This window comes from Ambystoma mexicanum, chromosome 3p (assembly GCF_040938575.1).
Source record: "Ambystoma mexicanum isolate Mex_15411 chromosome 3p, UKY_AmexF1_1, whole genome shotgun sequence".
Classification (NCBI taxonomy): domain Eukaryota; kingdom Metazoa; phylum Chordata; class Amphibia; order Caudata; family Ambystomatidae; genus Ambystoma; species Ambystoma mexicanum.
Genome location: NC_090925.1, coordinates 181,166,046 through 181,187,581, shown reverse-complemented (window position 1 = coordinate 181,187,581; position 21,536 = coordinate 181,166,046).

Genomic DNA, 21,536 nt, shown 5'->3' with positions numbered 1-21,536 from the left:
TTGATTGCTGATTGCGTTCTCCATGGCTCCCCGCATTAATCTTTCAGTAGAGTGACCAGTGTTTTGGGGTGTTCTCTACGACAAAGCCAAGCAAAGAGTCTTCCTGATTTGTCCCCCTCTGCATGTATGTGCGCGGTGTTGGCCACGTGATCAAACTTGGATGAACGTAGTTTGGTGTTCACTGTGGGCCTCCTGTAGGTCAAACGGAGTGACTCCATCTGTGGGTTGTGTGGTTTCTAGCTCCCTCACCGTTCTTTCCAGGGCCTCAATTTACATTTTCAGTTGTTTCCGAACACCTCCCACCCCTACTAGAACTCCCCCCCCCCCCCCCCAATGACCACTTTTAGGGTTTGCCAGAGTGTTCCCCATCTCTCCACGCTACCAGTGTTTTCCTCAAGGAAAAGTGCCAATGTCTCCAAGTTGATCTTTAAAGGCCAGATCTAGCAGTACCTCAGTGGGCATGCGCCACGTAAGGACCGGGGATTGTGGCGCCTCAGTGGTCTATTGCACTACCAGGGGGGAGTGGTCTCATATTACACGGGCCATGTATTTTGCACTAGTAAAGTTCTGTAGGTGATCTGTGCTCACGAAAAGGTAATCCAGCCTCATGTGTAGGTCATGCGGGGAGGATTAGTGGGAGTATTCTCACTGATCTGGGTGAAGCTCTCGCCATACATCTGTTAGGGCGACTTCTGGTAGCGCAGTGTTGAGGGCCGTTGTCTCTGGGGAGGTCGGAGTCTTAGTCGGAGTGGTCCTGTCTCTCACTGTGTCGCACACGCAATTGAAATCCCCACCCCGTATGAAGAAGGCTTCTATGTGGGTGACAATGCGGGCCGTAAATGTTTGTATATATGCTGGTATAGCATGATTAGGGAAGTGGGAATTAACTGACTACTGCCTCATTGCCTATATACCCTTTGAGGATAACATATCTGCCTTCAGCGTCTGCTTTGCAACTCAAAATCTGAAAGGGTAAGGAGCTGTCCATCCATGAGAGTGCACCCCTGACATATTTGGAATATGGGGCCCCATATACAGCACCTCCCCAATATTTGGCTACAGTTTCCTGCTCCTTCGGTGTCAAGTGAGTCTCTTACAGGAGAGCTATCAAAACCTTCTTGAGTTGGAGATATGATTTGACCCTGTTTCTGCGCATGTACGTTTCAAGGCCTCTGATATTCCATGTGATGATTCTAAGCTGCGTCATCACTCCTTGTGTTACTTGACGGTAGGCGCTAGCGCCAGGCATTGTGGGCTACATTTGAAAAAGCAGTCGCAAGAGGTGCACTTTGTGATATAGACAACAACCATTTTTGCTCACTAGCCTATTAGAGCGGTGTAGAGGACAACATGCATCATACTTTTTCTTGATTGGATAGAGTAAACTAAACTTTGATAACCAATCCCGGAACATGGGGTTCCAACTATGCCCAACAGTTACTCTCTGCTCGGGCTTGCTGATGCTCACTATCTTGAGCAAGCACCAGCCAAGGGATTCAGCAGGGACAGCCTGCCAAATGTCCATCTTGATCGTGGGGGGTTCCTTTGAGACACAGAGGGCTGGGTCCCTCAGCTCCGGGGCAGTAGCTACTGTCAGAGCAGCGTCATGTTCATCCGGACGCATTGCGTAGTGTGGTTCTCATAGTTCTACAGTTTCCACTTTAGTTTCCAGACACTCATAATGATAGGGTGCCGTGGTAGTTGTGGACTGTGATATCTACATGGCTGTGGTCTTTGTCTCTTGTTGAGCAGGATCCTTGTACGAGTCCAAATTGTTATGTTCTAGCCACATCGTTACTGCTTCAGGGGTTTCAAAGAATCTGGACCTGCCATCATATATCACTTTGAGCCTTGCAGGGTAGGTGAGCATGTATCTTATCCCTTTCTTCCAGAGCCTGGCTTTGACTGTAAGGAATCTATTTCATTGTTGTTTCAGGGGGTATAAACCGGGTATATGGCCATGTTTGAGCCACCACGCCAGGGGAGTTGCTAGGTCTGGAAAAGACCCGGGGCTAAGCTGATGTCAGAACTGTTGGGACTGGGGGCTAGCTAGTCTTTTGGCTGTAGCTCCTGAGATTCTATCCGGGGCTACAACCAAAAGATCAGGGGCTATAGCCCCCTTAGCCCCCCCCTAGCAACGCCCCTGCACCACGCTGAGTTTCTCCACCAACTCTAGAGAACTGAAGTAGTACCTCCCTATCTCAAAAGTTTAATATTTTAGCATTAATTTGGCAATGGTGCACCCTGGTGGTGGCTTCTATTGGAGAGATTTGTGCACTCTCTCCACTGCGAATACTTGTGACAGTTTATTAGCGCCAACATCTTGTAAGAACAAGTTTTCGATATCTGTTATAGGGTTTCTGCCCTGTGTCCTCCGGAATACCCAGTACTCTGACGTTGTTTCTGCGGGAGCGGCCCTCTTCCGCCTTCTGATCAAGATAGCGATTTCTGGTTTCAAGTGTTTTCAGCCTGACCGCCAAGTCCGCGGTGGTAGTATAAGTTTCCTTCAGCTGCACCTCTGCGTTAGTGACTCGTTACGCTATGGTTCGCACATCGTGTGGTAACAGTTGTACATCAATTTTGACCTCATCTATTTTATGTTCTAGGGAGGTTCTTAAGGCTGCTATTGTGGCCAACACCATGTTTTTTGTGGGTCTGAGCATGCAGCTGTGTCCGCTGTTCCTGGGCGGCTTTCTGTAGCAGGTGATAATTGTCTTTGCTAGCCCTGTAAAGGAATCCATTATGTTGCCCTTCTGTCTATTCTTTGTGTTAGGCAGATCACCTGCATGTGTCGCCGTTGCCCACCTGTGCACCTGGGCACTTTGGTATGAACCTCAAAGGGTCGGTACTATATGGCCACTTGTCACCGTGGGCGCCCTCCCTTGTTCTCCAAGCGCGGGCTGGTATGTCGGAAGTGGCTCCTTGTTTGCGACTAGGTATGTGTCTCCTCAGTCTCTTTTCTTACAGATTTGTTAAATTACTACACCCATCATTTTGTGGATTGTACTCAGTTCTCACCTGTTCGGGGAGCAGTTACACTCTTTCACCCTGCTGACTTGGTAGGACGCAGTCGCTGGACTCTATCAGGCTGCGGTTGTAGAGCAAGTGCTTTCTCATCAGCAGACCGTCAATTGTATTTTTAATCGTTCAGGTGGCGTTCCCTGGGGGGCCGTCTAGTCAGCAGGCCTGTCTTACATCGCTTTCAGTGGTCTGGGGAAGCTTGGTGCAATCTATCCAGGCAGATCTGCTGGTCAGTTATGTCTGGGTCTTCTAGCGTCTTAATAAGCAAGAATGTTCGCAGGGCAAATCAGGAGTTTGTGTGAGCATGCAGCTATCTGCTCTATACAGGCTGGGCGATGGGGCGCAGCGTAAAGGTGGTTTGCGTATGGCCTCTGCTCAACCTTCTCCGCTTCCTAGCGCTCACCCTGGTGCTGTCCGTTTATCTTCTCGCTCATGGGGCTCGATGTTTCAGAGCTAGAGTCTTGACTTCACACTCTACTTGGGCCCCTCTTGGATTATAGCGGTGCTACTCTGTGCCGCGTGCACCAGTCAGCCAGAAAGGAGCCATTACTTACCAGGTTCAGGTGTCAGGCCACAATCATCCTCCCCCACCGGACCACCACTGCTCTGCCACAGATGAGTTTCTTCAGAAGGGCTCGCAGCTCAGACCAGAGAGCCACGCTGCAAAAGAAAAAAGTTTGCCATTCACTGCCGTACCACGTAATATGTTTCCACACCAGTGTTGACTGCTGCTATCCTTCGTAAGTTAGCACAGTCGTCCCGACGGCAGCGGCACCGCGTATAGCTGTTAACAAGCCACCTAGGCACAGTCAAGGGCTCCGGTCATGCAGCAGGTCTGAATTCCGCTCAGAGAGAGCTGCCTCATCGCAGACAGATACCCTCTGGTCACTACACGTATGCTGAGCTCTCAGGGCCGTCCTTTATCAAGACTCCATACCTTCCTGGCATTCGCTGCCAAACCCAATGTGACTGCTCTTCCAAGGGCGTTGAGGTCCACTGTACTCCGCCAATAGGTTCTCACTGTGTGCAGGTGTCCGCACCGCAGTCTGGGTGTAATTTAGGCTGTTGCTGTTCTACGTCGGTTTGGGTGTGCACATCTCTGTCGTCGGTTTTGCTTTCCTTAATTGTATGGTCTGTGCACCAGCCCGGCGCGCCTCTGTAGTTAGCCTGTGTAACAGCCAAGAGAGGACTCCCGCTGCAGATGTCCCTCCGAGGGTGTCCTCTATCGCATGCACCGAGGCGCGCCTTCGATGCCCAGGGATTGTACCTGCTGTGGCTCGTCACCCTCTGGGTTTCTGCGGCACACCTCCGTGCAGCCCCAGCACGCGTCTACTGTGGTATGCGGATCTCTTAATGGCTCACAGCTTCCACGCCTGCTAATTCGCACAATGCTGAAGTCCATAGAACATCAGGTATGGGCCACCATCTTGGTTGTGCCGCCAGTGTGTTCGGCAAGGTTAGGAACGACTCGCTTACTCTGCTCCGATTGCGTTCTCGCTCCGTGTGGCTCAATTCAGATGCCAGGAGTCAACTGGCTACTTCCACAGCACCCAAAGTCTGGAAATAAGACCCATTAAGCGCTGCCTCTAAGGATCTTTAAAGGATTGCTGCCAGTGCTCAATGGAATTGCAGCCTCACGCCATGAGCTCTAGGCCACGCCCCCATCATACTCTCTTCTTTGAGGACTCTCAATGCTGAGGTTCATATTCCTTTGAGGATGCAACGCCCTTTGACTGCTGCTTTAGTTCAACCACAAGGAATCCGTCAAAGAACTGTCAAAGAAACTCTGCTAAACTCAGGTACATTGGGTAGTAGAACATTTTAGCAGGAAACAAGACTATTTGAAACATATATGGACTTGGCGTGTTGATACTTTATTTACAGGTTGCCCAGGTGGGGGGGATCCTCACACACAATTGTGGCTTAGTAGCTAAAGTACTATTCTGCCATTGTTTAACCTAACTTGTCTTTCTTCCTATGTCTGATGTTGATTCACATTGCTATTTGACTTGTATGCCATTGAAACTGTCAACAGTTGGTGCATTCTAAAGGAGTCAAGAGTTAACTGTGGTACCACATAGATATTGTACATATTTGCCATATTAGATTTACAAAAGTACAAAGTGTGTTAATGATTGTGTATATATATTGAACCTTATTTATATAAAGAACTGTGTAATCACATAACAGTGTGTGGACATTCCTTTGTGGGGTCCTGAGGACTACACTGTACTTAAGAACCAGCCCACTTCACCTCCTGAGAGCTTAAGCCTTGGTTGCTTGTCCATTCTACCATGTAGCGAATCTTGGCTTGGGTGATTTATGCTTCTACTTTGCCATATAGAGGGCAGTAGTACAGATACCCCCTCCAGTCTTTACACTGGTGGCATCAGTGGGATGCTAACGGTTTTAAGAATCAGTGTGTAACCTTTCTGCCTACAAAATATCCACACTTTGTTAATTTGAGGTTTAGTTGTGTACTAAGATAACTAAATTATAAGCAATGGAATCTATTGCAAATGGTAAATTAACTAGGATGAGCTTAGAGTCTACCCAGAGTACTTGTGAAGCCAGGAAGTTAGACTTTAAAGATAAATCTAGGGCTGAGCTGCTAGCTACCCTGGTGGACTACCAGACTGATTGTGAAACTCTTGATGAAAGGGGGATGCAACCACTGTGGACCCTGCCCCTGGGGTTGTTATTGAATCTCTTTCTGGGAGTGCCACCTCTCCTGCTGCCTCTATTCCGAAACCCAGCACTGTTTCTTCAGCGAATTCCTTGGAACTTAAATTATTGAAGATGAATATAAAAAGTTGGAAATGGAAGCTGAACTTAAGAGGAGTTGGCACAGCAAGTGATACTCAAAGATAGGGATACTAAATGTCAAAGAATCCAGATGGAGAAAGCTAGAGTGGAGACTTCAGCCAAACCAGTCGAGTGTCAGGTCCTCTGCCACCAAGTTTATGAAAGATTTGGTTGGTGTGTATATGGAGGGTTCTGATATCCTCCAATGGATTTAAGCATTTGAAATGGCTTGTGGAATCCATGATGTTGATAAAAGAGATTGGGCTAAGTGTTTATTAAGTAGAGTGCCTCAGACTGGTTATGACTGTATTCTGAAACTGAGTGTGGAAGAAAGGGGTCCGTATGGGTGCATGAAATCTGCTTTGATTGCCAAGTTTGGCAAGACACCCACCCAATACCTTAAAAGGTTCGGGGATTATAAGAAAGAGAGAAAGTATCGTGGGTTGACTGGGTGAGTGTTGCACATATGAACATTATGGGGTGGATTGATGGATACAAGGTGAAACCTTTCGTTGAATTGTCCCACCTTTTTGTTTTTAGAGCATTTTTCTGAAGCCGGTTCACCAGAGATGCGTCAGTATGTTGCTGACCAGAACATTTTAGATCACTTTAAGCTGGCCAGGCTGGCTGACAAGTGGGTCTCCCATCGCATGTCCGATAAGGAACCCAGTGGAAAGGACAAGGACAAAGAAAAGGGGGCTTCTGAGAAGTCTGAGGAATCCCAAAAACATTCACAGTCAAGTAAATCTAAACCTTCTAAGACCCAAAGATCTAGTGGGGATAAGTCTTATGTGGCTGGGAGTAAGAGTAGTGGTGGTCCTGCTGTAAGCAGGCACCCAGTGGATCCAGTACCATACCTCTCATTCCTGCTACTTGTTGGGACTATGGGGCTCTGGACCACAAGAAGGGTGACCCCAAGTGTAAAGGTAAGGCACTTGGTGTCCAGGCTGTCAGCCTGACCTATCCTTGCTTCATGCCTGAGGTGGAGGCCACTGTCGTCCTCTCCTCCACAGGAATCACATTTGGTGCGCCTGCAGAGATTTCCCTAGTGTCCCTTGGGGCCTGGGACAAGTACTGGCTAGAATTCCCCCCAAAAAAGCTGATTTTTAAGAAATCTCCTCCTGAATGGCCAGCCTTCTACTGGTTTGAGAAACACTGGGTCAAGTATGACAGTGGTGGACAGGACCCTGCACATGCCAGAGGACTATGTAGGTGCTCCTCTGAGAACTACCTGGTTAGCTGGTGGGCCCCCCCACCAAATTATCTCCCGTTCGCCTTGTCACCATCTTGATTGCAGACAAGACCGCAAAGCTTCCCGTCCTGGTTCAGGACAATGTGCCTATCAACATTTTGTTGGGGAATGATCTAGTGGAGTTCGGGTTGATCTCGGAAGAACTATCCCTGACTGCTGCTGCAGTCACTAGATCACAGGTCACACTGGGTCTGACTGCTAGTCAGGTGCCCAAGCCAAAGGGGAGACCCAAAGCAATACGGAAGAGCAAGAAGGCCACCTCTTTGAAGGGGGCTCCTTCTCTTCCTGCTATTTCAGCAGCACTCACTGGGATTCAGGCTCCGGGGGGGCTAGGACCAGTGGTAACCCGAGACTCAACTCCTGAGGGAGAAGAGTCAGAAGACCCTCCTGCGGGAGAGGTGCACTCACCCCAGAGGATCACCCTGACCTTCAATGCCTGCTGGCTGAAGGGGGCCCCTCTAGGGAAGACTTCTGTAAGCGTTGGAGAGAGTGCCACTCTCTCAAGGGTCTAAGATAACAGACCCAGGCACAGGGTGAAGTGCCTAGGTATTTCAAAATCTATTGGCAGGGTGAGCTCCTTTGTAGTGACCCCACTAAGCATGAACCTGGTGCCCTCAAGAGGTTGGTGGTACCCCAGGTTTACAGGTCCTTTCTGTTGCAGTTGACACATGAGGTGCCCTTGCTGGTCATCTTGGGACCAAGAAGACTTAGCAAAGGCTCTCTGCACATTTCTACTGGCCCTGGGTGGGAGTAGAAGTGGAGTCCCACTGCCGGACCTGCCCCACGTGTCAGTTGTCTGGCAAGACTGGAGGCAGGGTCATTGCCCCACTGCAGCCTTTGCCAGTGTCTGGCACTCAATTTGAGAGTGTTGGCATCAACATTGTTGGTCCCTTAGACCCTCCCACATCAGGTGGATACCGGTTCATCCTGGTCCTGCTTGATCATGCCACCAGGTACCCTGATGCTATACCCTTTGGACCATTACTGCCAAGGTGGTTGCCAGCAGAGCTCTCCTGGGCATTTGTTTTTACCAGAGTTGGATTTGCTAAAGAGGTGGTCTCTGACAGAGGATCTGACTTCATGTCTAGTTACATGCAAGCAATGTGGAAGGAATGTGGGGTAACATATACATTCTCCACCTCCTACCATCTGCAGACCAATGGTCTGGTTGAGAGGTTCAGTAGGAGACCCAAGGGCATGCTGGGAGCTTTGGAAGTGCCACTAAGGAGGAAATGGGATCTCCTCCTACCATGCCTGCTCTTCGCCAATAGAGAAGTGCCTCAAGAGGGTGTTGGGTTCAGCCCCTTTGAGCTTCTCTTTGGACATACCGTGAGGGGGCCCCTTTCCTTTAGTAAGAGAAGGTTTAGAAGCCACCCCTCCAGATCCTGCCAAACAAGTGGGGGACTGTGTTGGGCTTCAGGAGGAGGATGGCACATATGATGGGCCAGGCAACAGCAAATCTTAAGGCGCACCAAGAATTAAACAAGTACTGGCACAACCTTAATGCCTCACATGTGTATTGGACTCCAGGACAGGAGATCCTTGTGATGGAGCCTACCAAGCCTAGAGCATTGGCAGATAAGTGGGCTGGACCCTTCTGGATAATCTCCAAGATGGGTGAAGTCAATATTTGGTTGACATTGGAGTCCCTGGAGTAGCCCCTCAGATATTCCATGTTAACAGGCTCAAGCCTTTCCACAGAAGAAAGGAAGTCTCATGTCTTCTGCTATCTTCAGAGAAAGAGGAGGAAGAGAGTGAGCCCCTTCCTGATTGGCTGCATAGCCCCCCTCAGGATGGCTCAGTGGAGGGATTGCACCCCTCTACAGATCTGACACCAGAGCAGCAGAGGGCCTGCAGGACTTTGACCGGCAGTATGCCCCTCTGTTTTCACTGACACCAGGCCTCGTCCCGTGGTGCAGGCACGTAATTGACACTGGTGACAGTGTACCTGTCAAAATCAGGTTCTATCGAATGTCGCACACTGTAAAGAACCACATCCAGGCTGCGGTCGCCAAGATGTTGGATCTGGGTGTAATTGGACCCTCAACCAGTGCCTGGTCCAGTCCACCAGTGGTCCTTGTCCCCAAGGCAAGTTCCCAGGAAGGTACCAAGGATTGGAGGTTGTGTGGACTACCGAGGAGTCAGTGCCGTCACCAAAACTGATGCGCACCCATTGCCCAGGGTTGATGAGCTTGTGGACACCATAGGTGCTGCCAAATTTGTAAGCACCTTTGACCTTACCTCAGGCTATTGGCAAATAGCTGTGACGGACCAGGCCGGGGAAAAAACTCAGTTCTCAACACCCGAGGGGATTTACCAGTTTAAAGTCATGCCTTTGGGTTGAAGAATGCACCTGCCACCTTCCAAAGATTAGTCAACCATGCGCTCAGTGGGCTGGAGGCCTTTTATTTGGCCTACCTAGATGACCCAATTCCACCTGTGAAGAGTATTTGACTCATTTGGATTGGGTGTTGCAGGCCTTGTGAAGGGCTAACTTCACTATCAACGCTGCCAAGTGCCAAATAGCTTAGGGGAAAGTCACTTACCTTGATCATGAGGTAGGAGCGGGTCAAATCCAACCCCTTCCCAGTAAGACACATGACTGGGAGACTCCCACTTCTCAAACCCAGGTGAGAGCTTTTTTGGGCCTCCTTGGGTATTAACGTAACTTCATGGCGGACTATGGAACCATAGCTGCCCCTCTGACCGCGCTGACTTTGCCCAACAACCATTAAGGAAGGTTAATTGGATGCAAAACTGCCAGAAGGCCTTTGTTGGCTTGAAGGAAAGTCTTTGTAGGGCACCTGTGCTGTGTGCGCCTTATTACAGCAAACCCTTTATTGTCTAGACTGATGCTTACAACACCAGAATTGGAGCTGTCTTGTCCCAGTTAGATGCGAAAGGGAGGGAACATCCTATTGTTTGTTTATTAATTTGTAAAGCGCACCAAACCTGTAGGCATCTGGGCGCATTGCATAAAAGTTAGGATAGTTACACTTTCATACATGAATACATTAGTCATAGTATAAACCATATGAGGGTAGCATGTTAAGCAGATAGGAATAGGGTACAGCAGGAGCAGTATAGGAATGGTTACAAGCATAGTATAACATTATCACAAGTAACATAAGGTGCCAGTAGAAATCAGGTACAGTACATAGGTCGGGGCTGGTTTACCCTTGGAGTAGTATACGACATAGTGGGATTTAATGTCGTTTGTAGCTAGCCAAATTGTAGTGATTTTCCTGAAACTTGAGAAGGTCTGGTCTGTTCGGAGGTGCAAGGGGAGGGTGTTCCAGTATTGGGCGGCCTGGACTGGGAAACTATTCCCACCTGCCCTTTTCAAGTTGAATCTGGGAACTGTAATACAAGATTGGGCAACCCTAGTGGGGCGAGATGAGGATTTTCTGATAATTTCTTCTCGAAGGTACTGTGTGGCAGCATTACTTAGAGCTTTATGGATGGTGGAGACTAATTTGAATTGAATCCTATCCTTAATGGAGAGCCATTTGATTTTTCTTCTGGCCTCCGAAATGTGTTCTCTCCTCTCTGAATGCTTAGAGCAGTTCTGAGAGCATTGTTTTGTAATATTTGGAGTTTATTAGTGATCTTTTTGCTAGCTCCTGCATAGAGTACATTACAATAGTCGAGTTTCCACAAGATTATGGCTCTTGCTAGTGTAGTACAACTCTTAGTGGATAGGTAAGGTTTGCAGGCATGAATTAGCTTGCAGGTATATGCTGTTGCGGAGGCCGTGGCATTGACGTTCTTGCCCATGTTCAAAGTTGAATACAAGTAGAATCCTAGTGATTTGGTCTCTTTAGCAACTTTAATGACAATACCATCAATATTGAAAGATGTGTATTGAGCATCAAGTTTATTAAGGTGGGCTGGTGCACCTAAGATCAGGATTTCTGTCTTGTCGTCACAGGCCATGGGCAGCCATCCATGCCTGAATGATAAGGTATATTTTGTTGAGAAGGGCCAGATCTGTGTCATAGTCTCCAGAGAGGGGTAAGAGTATCTGGGTATCATCTGCATAGTTGGTGTAGACGATACCCCGATGATCCAAGTTATCAAATAAAGGCTTTGTGAATATATTATACTTGGTTGGTGAAACACACGAGCCCTGGGGAACTCCACATGTAATCAGGGATGGGTCAGAAGCTGCCGATGGAGAAAATACTCTTATTGACCTGTTATTGAGAAAGGATTGCATCTAGTCAGAGGCTTCTTTGGAGAGGTTAGCAGCAGATGGTGAATGCTTACAAAGGACATTACGGTCCACCAAATCGAAGGTGGCTGATAAGCCTAGTAGAAGGAGCAAGACACATTGCCTGTTATCTTTGAGTAGGTCGATCTGCATTTTCAAGTTGATCAGTGCAGTTTCAGTACCATGAAGTGGTCTGAAACATGATTGTTTTTAGTCCTAGGAGATTATTTGTCTCAAGATATCGCTGGATCTGGACGTATGCAGCTTTATCTAATATTTTAAGAAGAAATGGGACCATTGTAATGGGTCTATAGTTGGTTGGAATAGTTGGGTCCAACAACGCTTTCTTAAGCAAAGGTATAACCAGGATTCCTTTAAGTTAGTTGGTACTTTGCAGGTGCGAAATTATGCATTTATTAATTTTGTGATCAATGGGGCCAAGTCTCTAGCGGCTTCTTTAATTATTTTGTCTAGTCATATATCACCTTGGCATCTTGATGGCTTGGGCGATGCAATGATCTTTTCAATCTCAACAATAGAGACCTGTTAAAATTTGAATTTGAGAGGATGACTGGGGAGGTGTTCTTCAGGTTCCTGGTGGGTGTCTAATTTGGTGATGAGTTTTTTTGCTGCAATTTTATTTTGGAGGGTAGCAATTTTGTTTGAAAGAGCATTTTCTATGTCAGTACACCATACTTTATCTTTAATGCAAGGATCTTCAGGGGCTATAGGGAATTCCATTTCCCTTAGGATCATAAAAAGTTCCTTGGTGCTGGAGCTAGCTTTATTGATCCTGTCGTTGTAGGTTTCTCTATTGATGCATCAAACTTTGGCTTTGTATTTATTAGACATTTCAATCAAGTTGTTTGTTTTCTTTGGAAGGTAGATTTCACCACGAAACTTCAAATTTTCTTTTTTCTGCTCGCAAGGTTTTTAGCTGGGGGGGTGAACCATGCATTAAGGTGGGCTTTCGGTTTGCTTTTCCGCATTTTAAGTGGGGCAATAGCGTTTAAGGCTAGAGTCATAGTAGAATTGTGCAATTCAACTAACTGTGCCTGGTCCAATGATTCTGGTGAGGAATTCAAGGTCGGTATTAGGAGGGGCAGAAGCTTATCTGTGGTAATGTTCCGTTTGTTCCTCGTGAGGAGGGGTGGAGCTAACAGGTTAGTTTTAGAGTGTATTCGCTTGGTCTGAGTAGTGAAGGATATAAGATAGTGGTTGGTCCAGGTCTGAGTTTGGATAGAAGTGATTGAGGTCTCACAATTGAAATCTGCTACCCAGTCTAATGTTCTACCTTTCTCGTGGGTAGGCTGATTGACTCTTTGCGTAAGGCCTAGTTCAGTTAAAGTGTCACAGTACCTTAGCCAGTTGGTTGTTAAAGTCGTGGTAGCCCAAGTTAAAGTCACCTAACAGCAGTATTTTCAAGGTGGGTTTCGTGTTGTCTGAGAGTATAGTAATGTCTTCCTCGAAGGAACCAATAGGACCTGGAGGTCTATAGATTAAGTGGATGGTTAATGTACTTACCTTACTTTTAGTGAGTTTGATTGTGAGCAATTCGTAAGACTTAACGATAGGCGATTTGGTTACTCTAAGCACTAGGCTTGACTTCGCAATGAAGGCAATGCCGCCCCCTTTCGACGTAGCTCTATCTGCTGTCACGATAGTGTATATGTCATGATTCCTGCCCCTCATGGCCCCAGCCCTCCAAGATGTCACACTGGAGCCAGGCCACAAGCACCTATATGGCCCTCAACGGCCTCTCCATCCCTCCAAAGACCCACTTGCGCTTGTGGCACCAGACTCACTCACTTCCATAGGATAACATTGGGGATTGGGCTTGTAGTGCTTTCATGAGGACAAGATGGATTCCCCCACATATTTCGGTTCCCAGAACTGCATGTGCATTCTAGTCTTTTGGGTGTGGTTCAGCCCAGAGACACCTGGGATACCCAGAGACTATTTAGACCACGCCCAGGCTGAGAAACATGCTTTGTGTTTTCTGCACCTGCAGCGTGACACTCACTGTGTTCGGATCGGTCTCCAGTAGGCCTGCATCTTTCTTCTGCGCTCAGCTCCTGCAAGAACAAGAACACCGTTAGGAACAGCCTTACCTTGCAGCGCTTCTGCCCATCATTCATCGCTTCTTCTGTTCTGCGGGCATCTTCGGCAGTGTCATTCCCATCCCGGCACGCTGCTTCCTAAGGAAAAGAGAAAAGAACAGAAAAAAGGTATTAGTAAGCATTCAGAAAATCTTCGCTTATTTTTAAAGACTATATGAGCTTCAAACGCTTACCTGAATCCCAGCCGCTGTGGGGGAACTCTTTCTCCGGAACTTATCCATCTGCAAGAGGGAAAAGACACTCCAGGTTAGCGTGGAAACATCTAGAGGCGCCGCATACCGCGCTTACTCACCACATTTCTTCTTCATAACCGGCATCCACGCTGAAAACGTCGCGGCACCTAAAAGACACAGAAAAAGAACTCGGTTCAATACAAATACGAAAGGGTCGCATTGTGCTCTCGCTCACCTTCAGCGCTAGTCATCTCAGCAGCACGTCGCCATCCCTGGATGCCGGCCATCATCTAAGGAAGGAAAGGAACGAAGTTAGAGAACTGTTCAAAAGACTCATTATACTTACCTGTTGGACTCTTGCCAGTGAAGTAACTAGGCAGCAACGAGCCCGCATCAATCAACGCGCCCCTGTGCTGAAAGCAGGATGGAGAGCACACTTTCCAAGAAAACAAGGTGAGCTGTGGATCAAAGGGAAGGGTTGGACCCCGGGAAGAAGGGGTTCAAGCACACAGACAATAGGGAGTTAAACTCTACCAATCCTGTGTTTAAGGCCCAGTCTCCAGTCGAGTAGACTCCAGGGAAGGGTTTGAGGTCGTAAGAGGTCAGAACAGGCTGAGTGACGTCCCTGTGGATACCAGGTGAGCGTTACAGTATGTGTTGGGTATGGCCAATAAAATGGAGGGTCCTACAGCTGTGTGTAACCATGTCTCTGATACAGCTAGGAAATCTAGGTCTCAATTATTAATTAGGTCACATGGGCAACTAGCGATCTAATGTTAAACAGAGCACCTTTGAGATGAGGGCTGGTAGTGTCAGTAAGGTTAGTGTGATTCTTCCTTTTTTATCTCTTCTTTTCTTAGGGTGGGTGGTCTTCAACGTAAGGTTATTTGTCACTCTTGGAGAGAAGGGTAGGTCCTGTGGTTTAGACTGTAGGGAGAAATTTCTAGTAAGTCTAGAACCAAGCCTTGCATTTCTGTCTCTTATGGCACAAGGCTTGTTAGGTGTAGGTTTCATAGCATATAAATTGATCCATTGGCTGGGAGTTAGTTTCTACTACTTCAGAAGTGGTACTAGGTCGCAGCTAGGGACCTTGATAATTTGTTTTAATTTTGGTAAAAATGTGGTTGGTCTGATATTTGTATAAGGTAGGTTTAAATTGAGCGATGGCAAAAATGTTGAGGGTTTAATCCCCAGTAACATGGAACAAGTCATGATTGTTGTTACTTTTTTAGGCTCTAGACGAGAGTGGTCGGCCGCAGTGGCATTAAGGAGAACTTCTGCTAGAATGTGCAAGAGAGTGAATTAAAGGTGGCTAGCAGCATACTTGCAGGCCGATTCATGGAATAAATCTGCACCGAAAATGGGGCACAGGTGTGCAAAACGCATGCAATCGCCCGTTTTCCGATTCATGGAAAACATTGCGCGTGGCTTACCTGAGAACTGCGTTGAATCCGCGCGGTTCCAACATGTCACTGCGACATCCTGAACGCCTTGCGCGAGATGCCCAGTGAAGGCGCACACCGTCCAGCATACACACCTAAAAAGGGGGCGGAACACGTGGAATGGGGAACTACAAGCATAAATGTAGGCGTTACGTGGGAAGTACCACAGTAAAATACTCGCAACGCTGACAAGCACGCTAACAACACATATTCATGGAATTCAAAAGGGCTACCCTGCACGCGGGGAAAGGACACGCTAATCCGGAAACACATCCGCCAAGCGAAAGCAGGCGTAAGCGTCACTGTGCACCTAAAACAATGCATAAAAAGTGTGCGTGAACACAAACGCGTGTATACAGCAACGATGAACGTACCATTTCTTGCAGCAGTGATCGTGGGACACCACAGGAGGAGGAGGATACCCAAGCCCCACATTTCTTTTACCCAGGACCAGCCTTTTTGGGATGCCTGATGACCAGGTCTATGGCAGGTAGAGGTTTCCACCTCATATCCTAGATCTGGTCACTGAGTGGGAGGATGACCTCACATCACCCACCCTGTGCTCCCAAGCACTGAGCCCCTTGGAAAAGGTTCTCAATGTACAGCATTTTTTGGCCACTGGGACATTTCAGCGGACAACTGCCATAGTTGGGTGTTTCACAGCCCACGCAGTCCCGGTGTTGGCAATCATGACTGCACGCCCCTCAGTCCACAGGCACATATACATGCCCAGAACACCATCAGAAAGGCAGGCCATGGTCCAGGACTTTAATGGGGTGGCACACTTCCCCAAAGTGGTTGGTGCCATTGATTGCTCCCATTTGGCCCTACATCCACTTAGGGCCACAGAACACATCTATCGCAATTGCAAGACTGGCATTCCATCAACGTGCAGGTTGTATGTGCTGCCAAGAGAATCATTACCTCTTTATATGCCAACTATCCAGGGTCCACCCATGACAGTTTCATATTCAGAATGTCACCCTTAAACTGGGACCTGGAAGCTGGGAGGCATGGCAACACATGGCTCATTGGTGAGTGTAAATGCCTGTGCACATGCATGCATGTTAGACACAGACAAATAGACAAAGCCAACTAATGACTACAATTCTCACCTCCCCAGGGGACAGTGCTTACCCTCTGAGCAGCTAAATGATGATGCCAATACGGAATCCCACCACCCCAGGTAAGACAACACAGCACATGTTGCAACTAGGGCCATAGTGGAGTATTCATTTGGAGTGCTAAAGTCACGCTTCCACTCCCTTGAACACTCCGGTGGACAGTTACTATATGCACCACCAGTAGTGTGCAGGATCATTGTGGCAGCATGTGTCCTGCACAATGTTGCTACATGGTGTGGCGTACCAGTGGACATGGTGGTCCCCCCACATCCCCAACCACATGCACGTCCGCTGCGCATGGGAGGAGAAAGGGAACGTGGTGAGGCAGCCTGTACCCAGCTTGTGGCACAATATTTCACCTAAAATCCCACCCCTGCGGAGTGCACACAGGCCTGGCACATTCCAGGTGACTGACAATCATGCCAAAGGGATAATGAACTGTCCCAACCTTACCACCCTGATAATGTGTACTTGGAAGTGCTACATTGTGTGCATCTCTAGCTACTTAAACTAACCCAATCCTGTGTGAACAAAAGGCACACATTGAAGATGCAGTATGCCACTAAACCCATGGAAAACAGCACAGCTAAATCCTGGTATGTCCCTCCCAAACTACATGTCACCCGGTTGCCACACCATGCCATGGCATGCAATATCAAAAGTGACAAATAAATGGGCAACACATAACGCTACTGTCACAAAGTGCACTCTGCCAAGTAGGTCAGAAATAACTCACTCTGACACATCAAAATGAAATCGTACAAAGGAACATCCATCTTCCAGCATAACATATCATAAACACAGGGCCCAACAGTGACAATGTCAGACAAGTGACCAATCACAATAGCACAAGTGCCTCAAAGTGACAAAGCTACCACATGGACCCCTTCTATCGAGTGTGTCTCTGCTAGCTAAAGGGGGCAGGGTAACAAATACAGCAGAAAGGCCATCAATAATGGAGACAGCCAAGGTAACACATGAAGATGCAACATGGAAAAAGTGCACATTAACCAATGTCCTTACAAAAAGGTGTATGGTAACCATGCACTGGACAAACAATCACAAATCCCCACTAGGGGTGTATACACAGGTTGGACTTCAGGCTGACCACAAAACTGATGGAAGGCTAATGCCCCTGTGGAAGTTACTTTTACACGCTGCCCTGCTTGCAATCCTATGGAAAGGGGAAGCAGGAGTTGCATATGTGTCTGGACCCTAAGGCACTAACAAGGAGTGTGCCAACAAGAGACAAGCCTGTATGGGCCCAGCCGGAACACACAGTGGATGCCTTCGGATGCCACACAAAGCAACACACTGTCACATGAATGCACAATAGACAAAAAATAAAGAAAAGAAAATCAAAAACGGCCATGGTGAACCAGGGGAGTGGGGGGCACCCAGGCGGGAGTAGGTGCAGGGTACATCTCAACACCCACATGTGTGGATGTTGAGAAAAAAAAAACATCCATGGGTTCATAGCCTGCACAGCTAGCATAGAGTGGGAGAGCTGTCAATGTTGTCATCACTCTCTGGTGTAGCATTAGGGGGTGTGCATGATAAGGGATCCTGACCTTGCATAGCCCTGGTCGGTTTTAGGTCAAATGTTCGAATGCAAATGATCGAATGACCAAAGGGTCGAATCAAAAGGACTGAAAACTAAAGTGTCGAATTTTTTTTACATTTTTTTGGGGGGGGGGGCAAACCCCTGTTTTTGGTGCAAAAAACACTTTTTTTTAGCTAAACGAAAAACCCCCAAAAATATATATTTAAAAAAAAAATCGACCCTTTGGTTTTCGGTCCTATTACTTCGACCCTTTGGTCTTTCGATCCTTTTGGTGTAGAACTTTTGACCGGACACCGCCCTGGTCTGCTTCTCAATGGCAGCAAGCATGCAGGCCTGAAAGGTTTGATTCTGCAGTATGATGGCCCGGAGGTCCGCATGCAGCACTTCACGTGATGCACGGAGTTCCGCCTGCAAGATGTCACGGGATACACAGATCTCCGCTTGCAAGACCTCATAGGTTGCATGGAGTTCCACAGAGGCGTTGTGCGTCACCTGCGCCATCTGCTGTTCTGCCTGTCAACTGCGGGCTGACTCGAGTGCAGCCATAGATCTGAGGGAGGCATTCTCTTCCCTCAGGGCAGCTGTGTGGGCCTCAGCCTCAGCAGCAATGGCTGTGCGCAGTGCCCCAGGTCAGCCCATCGGTCCCTGTCGCTGGCCGACATGTCCAGCCTGTGCGAGCGGCATGTGGCCTCCAATGCCTGCTGCTGGAGCTTTTTCTGTCTTTCAGCGGGAGCATGGAATTGGCCACCCTATCCATGCCCTGTGCCAATATCTCACATGATGCCCCCCTGTTGCTGTGCAATAGTATACATGGATTGCTCCTACACAGTATTTCTGGGTGGCACATGGCCACTGCATTGCTGGACCCCACACCCGCTGGACCCAAGGATACCTGGCCCTTGCTGCGCTGGCGCTGCCAGTGGCTGCAGGACTGCATTCCTCCCTTGATCAGCTGCCCAGGAACAGCAGCCAATACTGTGGAGCATGACCCTGCAGCCGTAATCACCACAGACGGACATATCAACACTGACTGGCCCTGTGAGGGGTCTACCTCCCTGCAGGTGTCTGGGACAGAACAGCATCCACAGTAGAATCACTCACCTGCGACAGCAATGAGGGTTCCATGTCCGATTCAGCACCAGCGGTATAGGCGTCCTCAGAGGTGTAATCCGACACCCCCTGGCCACGATGGTCTGTAGCACCAATGGATTCTCACGGGCTACCACACCACGTCCTCCACTGGTGCCTGGTTGGGGCTGAGAATACATTTCCTCCTCCTCCATCTCCTCCTCTGCTTCCTCCTCCACTGCATCCAGTGCCTCAATACCTACACAAATGCAAAAAAGAGACATGAATACATGTTAATACCATAGGCCACATATAAATAGGCATTACAATTTTGTCAGCCAACACATTAACCTGCCATGTCACACATGGCACAAACTCAGGCATGCACGCAGTGTCAATGAAATTGAAGGGGAGCCTGAAAGCAGACATGGATGCGTGTCAAAGGACAACATGTGCACATGGACTGCATGGTGCATAGCACCTGCATCACACACAAGCATGACATTGGCATAGTCCTTCCACAAAGATGACTGATGCCCAAACATAGATGGCACGTAGCATAGCCATGCCAGAACTCTCAACCAGCCTCAGATGGAAGTTGAAAACGACTGTCCATGAGCCATGTACAATGCATGTCAGACCGTATTGTAGAAGACAGTTTGGTCAGGTGGCAAGTGCATTCTGTCAGTCATCTTGGACTACAGCAGGGGAGAGGAGGACAGAAAGCACAACACATGAGGAAGCATCAGAATTGCCTCCAGACCCAGAGAAGCTACACCTCCAGTTACATAGAGGCAGGGAGGCTGTACCATAGGGAGGCCCCAGCTCAACACAGACCAGAAACACAAACTAATTATCATGAGGAGCAATTGACCCTGAGGGAGCATGAAAGGGATGATGAGAGACCATGAGAAGGAAGTAAATACTGGAGATGGAGTTGAAGTACCTGCTGGCCCAGGTCCCATAGGGACTTGCTGAGAATGTACAGGGTTCAGGAATGAACACTCATAGCCACTGTGAGCCTGTACCATCATCACAGTCCTAGGCGGATACCTTGCACCAAGCCTAAAGGACTTTCCACACAGTCCCTTGCAGAGGGAACAGTATAGAATCACAGAAATCCAGGTAAAGCCTGTTGCCGTAGTCCACCATAGGAATTACCAGTCATCCGGAGACAGTGAGCTGCTGGGGGATGGAGAGGAAAGGAAGAATGCTTCTGAGGAGGAGCAGCTTGCAGGGTGACCTCACAGAGACGTCAGTCATGTGATGACAGAAGGTGAGTGTTGAGTAGAATATCATTACAGGCTATCCGCGACCACAGGTTGGAGCAAGAATAGGGCCAGGAGAGGCTGGACAGAGAGTGTTGTGGAAGGAGGGAGCCGGTGTGGTGATGATTGGCTCTGTGTGCAGCACATGGTTTGTATGCAGTCTGCATGACAACAAGCACGCATCAGTTCAACAACACATGGGTCATACATTGCAGTCATGTCAATGTAACCTGAACTGGCAGACAATCATAACACATAACTCAAGCAACATACACATGGGCTGGAGACACATGCATCACCACTCACCGGACATTGTCTCATACATTGGTAGATCTCCCACGCCTTGGACCTGCTCCACTGCAATTAAATCACTAGCAATCTCCTCATGTCCAGTGGGTTCATCGTCCTCTGGTGCTGACCTGCCACCATTCATCTGAGTAGAGGCATACTTTGCAGCCAGCTTGTCTTTTGCTCGGCGCTTGAGGTCATTCCAACGCTTCATGACTTCACAAGCTGTGCGCCTCTCATGGCCCGAGGCACTAATACAGTCCATGAGGCACTGCCAGTGGGCCATAGGCTGAGCAGGCGTATGTGTGCTCACTGCCTGCACCAGCATGTCACGGCCGTGTTCCAACAAGTAGCGTAGCCAGTTCCTCCTCACAGAAACTCCACTTTCTCGACATGTGGGGTTGCTGAGCCGTGTCTGGGGTCACAGCCTGTACCACTGGAGCATGCTTCTGCCTCTTGCGAGGTGTTGCAGTCCCTGAGTGGCTTGTATGGAATCAGCCACTGATGTTGGTACAGAAGGTCGAATTGCAGGTATCGGTAGCTGGGTGCTGTTGCCAGGACCCTGTACCGCACGTGACATGGCCTTCGGGACATGGAAATTGGCCACAGTCACCCTGTGCCTGGGCTGGGACAACTACAGTCCAGGCTGGCACACCCTGAGCCTGGGTGGTGGTAGCCACAGCTGCCCCTGCAGCTTCCACACCCTGCTGCTCTGGACAGCAGATGGCACTGGTTGTCCGGGACCACGGATGCTGGGGATGTCAGCAGCAGCTGCATCACCCTGCCCCAGTTGGGTTTGGGGCATAGCTATCCCTGCATGGGCCTGGACAGCTTGCCCACATGGTCCACCTTGGCCAGCTTCACCACCCTGGCCATGTCGCCCACCTTGGCCACATCACCTGCCTTGGCCACCTCTGGCAGGTCACCCAACTTTGCCTCCCTTCCCTCTTGTTTCCCTCCCAGTCATGGCACTGATGGACTAGCACAATGGGAGGTGCAGCCAACAATTGTCCTAGGCAACCGGAGTGAGGGAGCAGGGTACGTGCTGGAAAATGTACCACTGTGCTCCAGCAAGGCTCTATATGACCCCTGGGGAAAAAATAACAGGTTGCGCAATGCTCAGCCACCCCAAAAACAAAAATCAATGTGTACGTAACCCCTCAGTAGTCCACGTGTGAGTGAAAAACGTCCCGCAGTA